The sequence below is a fragment of the Hippocampus zosterae genome, chromosome 9 (assembly GCF_025434085.1).
Source record: "Hippocampus zosterae strain Florida chromosome 9, ASM2543408v3, whole genome shotgun sequence".
NCBI lineage: Eukaryota > Metazoa > Chordata > Actinopteri > Syngnathiformes > Syngnathidae > Hippocampus > Hippocampus zosterae.
The window spans coordinates 20,104,006-20,113,256 of record NC_067459.1 but is presented as its reverse complement, the minus strand read 5'-3'; the positions used below and the strand labels follow the sequence as shown (position 1 = coordinate 20,113,256).

Genomic DNA, 9,251 nt, shown 5'->3' with positions numbered 1-9,251 from the left:
AAATTGGGTGCATTTTCACGCAGAGTGCGGCCTTTATCTTGAAGGGCTTCTTCAGGATGTGCCGGAGGAGTATGTGAATGCACAGTACGCTGATGAGCAGCTGTGGGTAGGGGAGGACAGGGGAGGACGATGGCGGGAGGACATTATGAGGATGGAAGGGAAAGCAGGTGGAGCTATGGGAGTGGAGAGCGGACGTCTGCCGGAGAGAGGGAGTAGGGGGTGGAGGGGGGGGTCGGCTTGGCTCGACTTTGGAGGGAACAGAAGGAAGAAAGGAAAGTCTCACAGGCATTCCTCTTTTCTCTCTGCCCATTTATCAGTCCGTCTTCTCCTCTGTCCTTTTTCACACTGCATCTGGACTCACTCGAACCCCCCCCCCCCCCCCCCCCCCGCTCTTTAAAACCTCATTGGATTCAATAATCATCGTACATCTTTTTCAAAACTGCCTTTCACAGTCGTCTATCTCTGCTCAGCACCTTCTTTCCTCCTCTGCCTCTGCCCATCCTCTTTTGGCTCTATTTTTTTTTTCACCAGGAAAGAACTTGGCATTGGATGTGTGCCAGCGCGCTCTACATTGTGCCATATTACCAAGAGAGTGGGTGTGAAACACAGACATTTCCACAGTGTGCCAGTGAGATGGCACCGCATCCAAGCAAATGGCTGCAACAAAACATGAATACATTCTGTTTGCCGACACCCACTCATTCCCGTTTAAATTTGTTTTTGGATCTCTTAGCTTTGAAGAAATGTAGCTACCCGTACTTAAAATGAAGCTATAGACATAGTAGTGGTCTTTAGCCTAGCCTGAAGCTAGCCTGAAGCTAGGTTAAAGTCAGAAAAGAGAAACACAAGAACATACAGTATACATTCTACATAAATACAGTAGGTTTAAGCTAGCCTGAAGCTAGGCTAAAGCTAAATCTCACGCATTACAAAAATAAATTAAAATAAAAAACATTTACCGTACACGAGGTTCATTAACACGAAATGACTTTTAAGTGTTAATGATTAGACTACCAGTAATCTACGAGTTTAATTTACTGAAAAATTATTGCACTCTCCATCAGATGTGCTTAAAAAAAATTCCATTGTAGTTGTAATATACTATCATACAAAATAGTGATGGGTGTAATTAAGCACTAACAGATGAATTATCGTAACCTTTGCCTGTAGGTGAAGTCTGCAGCCTCATGAAGAGGTCAACTTGCCTCCAATTCCTTTTTGTGGACTTCCAAGACCTGGATGACTGATAATTTCGGCGTAGCGTACCAGACATACCCTGAGATGTATCAGAACCTCTTCCAATCTCAAAAGTAATTTATGATTTGGAGGTGCACACTTGGCCACGCACTCGAATCAAACAGAGCACCAGCCCGCCCCTCCACCTGCATGACCCGCTCTATTTTGGCGGAAGTAAGCCGCGATCAACGGCTCGGCCGTGAGGTGGCGAGTGGCCCGGGGCCGCTGTGACGACCCCACTCTGACAGAGTGTCAATACAAAGCAATTTACAAGCGCATGAAAAATCGACCCTTGATAACAGGCAATTTCTCTGCTCTGCTGCCTCAAGAGGCGTGATCCTCTTGGTCCCAGGTGGGGGAGGGGGGTGGCAGGGAAAAGGGAGGTGATCATGGTCCAACGGAGGTGATTACAGCTTACTGTGGGGAAAATCGGAGCTGAGCGGCGGAGGGGACGTAAATTGAACAGTAATGGGTCTGGAAACGGAATTGGTACAAGCGAATATAACCCAGTCAGCAAAATTGGTCTGGCCCAGTTTTGGGGCAGACACGGCACGTACACTCGGCCCACATACCCCAATGAATGACGGTGCAGCAGTGGCCCACGTCTGGCATGCATGATGTGGGCCGCATTCGGCCCAGATCTGAGCCGCATTGTAAAACCATATCTGGCCCTACTCCGGCCCGATGCTGGGCCAGAACAGGTTCCTGATATCAGCCTGAATTCAACCTCAACTAAGCCACATCTTTCATGACCCATATTTGATCCACATTAAAAAAAAGTCAAAAAAACGACTGTTATAAAAATATGTTTATTGTCATAATTTGTGAACCTCGCATAACTCCACATACACTGGAAAAATGCACTTTTCTTTATTTAACAGTGAACACAAAGTCCAAATTGGAATGCAGCTTACTCTTAAACGGTATTTTTCTTCAAATTGTTGCGCTCTCCGTGTCCTCTTTTCTTCTCATGCTCTCCTTCCTGTCACCATCCCGATGAGGAGCCAGATGTAGCCATCTTTTGTTTGTGACATAAATAAAAAAAGACAATGTCGTTTTTTTCGGCTAAAAACGCCTTACTATACATGGTCGTTTTTTTTTCGGCTAAAAACGTCTTAATACACATGGTCATTTTTTTCGTCTAAAAACGCCTTACTATACATGGTCAGGGTTTTTTTCCCGATAAAAACACCTTACTATACATGGTTGTTTTTTTCGGCTAAAACGCCTTACTATACATCACTGGTGTCAAACTCATTTCACATGGTGGGCCACATACGGCCTCGGTAGATGTCAAGTGGGCCGGACTATTAAAATGATACCATACTTTGCTATAAACAACCAAAACAACATGTATTTCCTTTGTTTTGGTATAAAGAAGCACAAGAACATTTAGAAAATGTTGAAATTTAATGAATGTATCTTTTACAAAACATTTCATGAAGCACCTTGCATTTCCTTCAACAAATGTGGAATTTACTTCTATCATTCACATATACGCATTGCAACTGATCCCATTGATAGTACAAACTTTAACAAGTAATTGGTATTGTGTGTGTGTGTGTGTGTGTGTGTGTGTGTGTGTGTGTGTGTGTGTGTGTGCGTGTGTGTGTGCATGTGTGTGTGCGTACGTGTGTGTCCGCGTGTGTGTTTGTTTTTGTGTCTAGATTGGAGGCCACAGGTGAGGACAGATATAATGACCTCATTCCTCTTCTCTGTGTCCAAGATGTGTTCTTTCCAGGCCGGACAATTCATCACGCCATCGCTTCATCTCTGGCACCCATCCTTTCGCTCATCCTCCTTCCTGTTGGTCAAAAAGCCAGAAGTCACATCTTCATCCACTGTGACATGACCACTCACAAATAAAGAAATGTTCTGTTGTGTGTGTGTGTGTGTGTGTTTGACACCTATGGCACATGAAGCGGTCCAATGGGACCTTTAAAGTCCAAATCACTCCGCTCAGGGTTGCTGAACTATTTCACCCAAATGAACTAAAACAATCGTTTATTAGCATCAAAATTTTCTCCTCAATCACCAAATACATATAACAACATATAGACTACAAATTGGTTGTTTGTTCACAGTTGCACTATGATTTGACTGTCGACCTGCTCAGAGTGTTCTCTGCCTGTGGCCAAAAGTCAGCTTGGATAAAATCCAGTTTATCTGTGATCCTGAAAAGGACAAAGAGTTGACCATACATGTTTGGAATATCCGTAAGGGTTCCATTTTATCATTCTCCCCACTATCCAAATAACTATGCATTATAACAATACACTCACATTAGAAAAAACAAAGGCTGTGTATGAACGTTGTCCCCCTAACCTCACATTCATTATATAATCCCACACGAGTAACCAACATATGAATTTCCTCAGCTAACTACTTGCTCCTCATCACATATCACGTGACCACTGTGGCGCATTAAGATCTCCGACTAATTATTGTCAATAATAAATATTGATTTAAAACGGTATTTTAGTTATGTCGTATTTATTTTCTATGACATCAAATCAATCATTTCTGTTGTGTATAGACTCTACGACTTTGTTGTTCATGCCACAGGAGAATTTTTCTATTTTGTTTGTATTTGTGAAATAATACAAAAATCCAAAATATCATTTGAAATCATTTCTAAGTCTCTGGTTGCTTGTGCAGTTCAACTTTGTTCGAGTGCTCTGCTCTTCTGAGTGCTTTCGAGCTGCTTAATGAAAACAACGCTTTTAAGAATCTAATTTGAGTTTGCATCAAATGCTGGTTCATTTAGGGGGAGGTGTTTGATGATAGAGGAAAAAAACCATCAGCAGCCTAATTAAAGATTTCAAAGTAACAAAGTAGACTTAAATCTTTTTTTAAGTTGCTTTCTCCAAATAGACCAAAAAGTTCTGTCGAGCACATGAACCGATGTCACTGTTTTGTTTCTTGTGATCCCCGGTGGGTTTTTGGACTGGTTACACTTTCCCTTTGTTCATTTGAAAAATAAAAAATAAAAAACAAATAAATAAACACACATTAATTGTTATTTTTAACTCATTAACCATTTAAAAAAAAGGCTGGAACCAGGCGGCTGTCTTGCATCTTTTTAATTTATGTCAAATAACTGTGGATCCTACCTGCCAAAAATACAGGCAGTACAATACAGTGCATGTGTGTGTGAGAGATATTGTTTCAAATACTGCGGCTAGTTTTAGGTTACATTTCTTGTCTGGCCAGCGATGTTACAAGCTGTAATAACAAAGCCCTACGAAGAGGAAAATGAGGTCGTTAAGAATGTCAAATAATTGAAACGATCAGCATTAAAACTGAGCTTGGCAGAGAGGAGAAAACTGGCAAATATGCTCCCAGAATGCACGAGAAAAAACAAAAATCTTTACTTCCCCAAGTACTTGGCAAACAAGTCTTCCGTTATGCAACAGTGGATGAAAACTAGAAAATCAAACAAAGATATTGGACATGCAACATGCACACAGTGACTGCTCGGAATTCCCAGCAGACATCCAGAGACACTCTGTAAGGACACGCCGTTCTTCCCTCCTGCCTCGTGGGGGGGGGGGAATAAAAGGAAGTGTGCATATTTCAAGCATGAAGAAAGATGATTCTGACTGAACTCGAGTTTGTTCTCAGTTTTGTGAGTTGCACTCCGCCGTGCTGCGCTGACATAATTGGCTCCAAAGTCGTTGATGTCACGTCACGAGTCATGTTGAAGACTTCACCATAAGCAGAGGCGGAGAGGAAAACGTCAAAGTTTGTGTGAGCATCTTTCCATGCACAGAGACTCATTCAAACGATGGGGGAGACGCAACGAAAGATTTGAGAACAGCGAGCAACTAGTTGACTGACCTGAATAGAATTGTTCTTGATTTAATCATTTAACATTTTGTATTGTGACTTTTCCTCCCACTGCTGGCTTTTTGTGCACTGTGACGCAGATCAAACTATTCAGTTCGTTTACGGCATCCTGTGACTGGGCCAACTGCAAAGGTTGTGAAGAAATTAAGGAACTTAAAAGTCATGTGGCATTAACAGAATCTATGACAACGGCATCGTGAAGCAGTTCGGAAGTTTGTCAGTTGCATCAATTGCAGATGTTTTGCTTGGTTTTATGAAATCCATCCGGAAAAAGGTCATGGAAAAAGGTTGGTTAAGTAGACAAAATGACTGATATGAAAAATCAAATCCGGTTTCCAAATAGCTAACTTTAGAGCAGCCAGTGGAGATCTTGCAGTTCCTTTTTACTGTAAATTTGGCTTTGCGGATGTTTTGCTCGGTTTTATGAGATCCATCTGGAAAAAGGCAATGGAAAAAGGTGTTTTTCAACGAAAAAATACAACCATGTGCGGTAAGGTGTTTTTAGCCGGAAAAAAAAACGACCATGTATATAGTCAGCCGTTTTTAGCCAAAAATCATGACCATGTGTAGTAAGGAGTTTTGAGCCGAAAAAAACAACGATGTATAGTAAGGCGTTTTTAGCCGGGGAAAAAAAAAACGACCATGTATACAAAGGCGTTTTTGGACAAAATTTTTTGCCGAAAAAAACGACCATGTATAGTAAGGCGTTTTTAGACGAAAAAACGACCATGTGTACTAAGGCGTTTTTGGACAAAATTTTTAGCCGAAAAAAACGACCATGTATAGTAAGGCGTTTTTAGACGGAAAAAAACGACAATGTGTAGTAAGGCGTTTTTAGACGAAAAAAACTCGACCACATATAGTAAAGTGTTTTTGGACAAAATTTTTAGCCGAAAAAAACGACCATGTATAGTAAGGCGTTTTTAGTCGATAAAAAACAACCATGTGTAGTAAGGCATTTTTAGACGAAAAAAACTCGACCATGTATAGTAAGGCGTTTTTAGACGAAAAAAAACGACCATGTATAGTAAGGCGTTTTAGCCGGAAAAAACGACCATGGCGTTTTTAGCCGAAAAAATCGACCATGTGTAGTAAGGCGTTTTAGCCGAAAAAAACGACCATGTATAGTAAGGCGTTTTTAGACGAAAAAAACCACCATGTATAGTAAGGCGTTTTAGACGAAAAAAATCCAACATTATATATAGAGTAAGGCGTTTTTAGACGAAAAAAACGACCATGTATAGTAAGGCGTTTTGAGACGAAAAAAACCCAACATTATATATAGAGTAAGGCGTTTTTAGACGAAAAAAACGACCATGTATAGTAAGGCGTTTTGAGACGAAAAAAACGACCATGTATACTAAGGCGTTTTTGGACAAAATCTTTAGCCGAAAAAAACCGACCATGTATAGTAAGGCGTTTTTAGCCGAAAAAAACGACCATGTATAGTAAGGCGTTTTAGCCGAAAAAAAACGACCATGTGTAGTAAGGCGTTTTTAGCCGAAAAAAACGACCATGTGTAGTAAGGCGTTTTTAGCCGAAAAAAATGACCATGTACACTAAGGTGTTTTTGGACAAAATTTTTAGCCGAAAAAAACGACCATGTATAGTAAGGCGTTTTTAGACGAAAAAAACGACCATGTATACTAAGGCGTTTTTAGACGAAAAAAACGACCATGTATACTAAGGCGTTTTTGGACAAAATTTTTAGCCGAAAAAAACGACCATGTATAGTAAGGCGTTTTTAGACGAAAAAAACGACCATGTATAGTAAGGCGTTTTTAGACGAAAAAAACGACCATGTATACTAAGGCGTTTTTAGACGAAAAAAAATGACCATGTACACTAAGGCGTTTTTGGACAACATTTTTAGCCGAAAAAAACGACCATGTATAGTAAGGCGTTTTTAGACGAAAAAAACGACCATGTATACTAAGGCGTTTTTGGACAAAATTTTTAGCCGAAAAAAAACGACCATGTATAGTAAGGCGTTTTTAGCCGAAAAAAACGACCATGTATAGTAAGGCGTTTTAGCCGAAAAAAAACGACCATGTGTAGTAAGGCGTTTTTAGCCGAAAAAAATGACCATGTACACTAAGGCGTTTTTGGACAAAATTTTTAGCCGAAAAAAACGACCATGTATAGTAAGGCGTTTTTAGACTAAAAAAAACACCATGTATAGTAAGGCGTTTTAGCCAAAAAAAAACGACCATGTATAGTAAGCCGTTTTTAGCCGAAAAAATCGACCATGTATAATAAGGCGTTTTGAGACGAAAAAAACGAACATGTATACTAAGGCGTTTTTGGACAAAATTTTTAGCCGAAAAAAACGACTATGTATATAGTAAGGCGTTTTTAGACAAAAAAACGACCATGTGTACTAAGGTGTTTTTGGACAAACTTTTTTGCCGAAAAAAAGGACCATGTATAGTAAGGCGTTTTTAGCCGAAAAAAACGACCACGTATAGTAAGGCGTGTTTAGACGAAAAAAACAACCATATGTAGTAAGGCGTTTTTAGCCGAAAAAAATGACCATGTATACTAAGGCATTTTTGGACACAATTTTTAGCCGAAAAAACGACCATGTATAGTAAAGCGTTTTTAGACGAAAAAAAACGACAATGTATAGTAGGCCGTTTTTTGCCGAAAAAAACAACCATGTATAGTAAGCCGTTTTTAGACGGAAAAAACCTCCGACCATGTATAGTAAGGCGTTTTTAGCCAAAAAAAACGACCATGTGTATAATAAGGCGTTTTTAGCTGAAAAAAAATCTTTTAAAATGATACCATACTTTTCTATAAACATGCCTTTTCTGACTGGGTGCTGGTTGCTTCCTTGAGGAAAACGTTGAACCGCAAGTTTGTGTTGTGATGGCTGCTTCCCGTCACAGGATATTTGCACGCTCTTTGCTATCATAATTCCTGCTGGGAATTCGGCGGCCGAGTTTGGGTTTCTTCCTCCACCTGTCTTCTGATTAAAAACCCCGCCCCCTCACCCCCTTCACCATGCGGCATCATCCTCACATGCGAAGGCACCAGAGAGAAAGATGCTTTGACCCACGTCGCTCCTCCTCATCTTCTCATCTCGCTCTTATGTACAAGGACAAAGACAAGAGGAGGGGAAGCTTTGTGCCTCGACGGAAAAAAAATACACCAAATCGGCAACAACTGGAGGTGAAAGAAGCCTTCTTGTCACGTTCATTTAAATGCGTACCTTTGAGTGGGTGACACTTCAAAATCATTGTGAGAGATGAAGAGCGCATTGGGTGTGGTTGGTGTTCTTCTATGAAGGAGAAGGGGGGGGGCACACTATATGAATAATGTGTGAGCAGAGTACAATCCCTTGTCATTACACAGGCTATTGTGTTCAATGATTTAAGATTCTTGTGAGTGTGCTGAATGGCAGCCTGTATGACAACGTGTCCTCTCTCTTATCTGTCTGCTTCTCCCCAAAGGCCTCGTTGGTTCAATACTCCCCTCTCATCTTCCTGCTTGTCACTTTCCCTCCATGTCAATTACACGCTCATCCCATTCGTCTACACTTCTTACCTTTTTACAGTGGGCCGCGTCCTTTTCCGCGCCTTTCCTTCCTCATTCCATTCTTTTAAGGCAGCGACGCGTCTTGTTGGCCACCTATCATCTTTACAATTCTTTCTTTTTTTTTTTTTTGGATCACAGTCCGCCTCGCGCTCGCTCTCTCTCTCTCTTTCCCGCATCCCATCTTCCTGCAGGACGCCGAGACGCCGATGCTTTGGCGTCGTCCCTCGCCTCCATGCAGCATCTTCTCTCCTTCCGGAATCATCCTCGTATAGAGTGAGTGACTGACCTGAATCTGTCTCTTTGCATTACGACGCCCGCCCTGTTGGTGGAAGAAACGGTAGCATGGCGGCAGAACCCCTAACTGCCTTGCATGCCCTCATTTGTGGGCCTCAGTGTAAGTGGGTGTAATTGGACCTGCTGCAATGATAAGGCAGATGGCTTTTTGGAATGCTACTGAAATATCATATATAAATATCTTTTGTGTGTGTGTGTGTGTGTGCGTGTGCGTGTGCGTGTGCGTGTGCGTGTGCGTGTGCGTGTGCGTGTGCGTGTGTGTGTGTGTGTGTGTGTGTGTGTGTGCATTAGGGCCACCACAAGTGATTATTTAGCTATTGGACTTATCAGCG

General features: G+C 41.4%; 1 long non-coding RNA gene across 1 annotated transcript; it reads right to left on the bottom strand.

Annotated features, from left to right (window-relative positions):
• Window positions 1-4,304: 4,304 nt before the first annotated feature.
• Window positions 4,305-8,655, bottom strand: LOC127607471 (uncharacterized). Its single transcript, XR_007964083.1, has 2 exons — window positions 8,110-8,655; window positions 4,305-5,209 (listed from the first exon to the last, which is right to left on the bottom strand). It is a non-coding gene; the product is annotated as an uncharacterized LOC127607471 (long non-coding RNA).
• Between the last annotated feature and the right edge of the window lie 596 nt (window positions 8,656-9,251).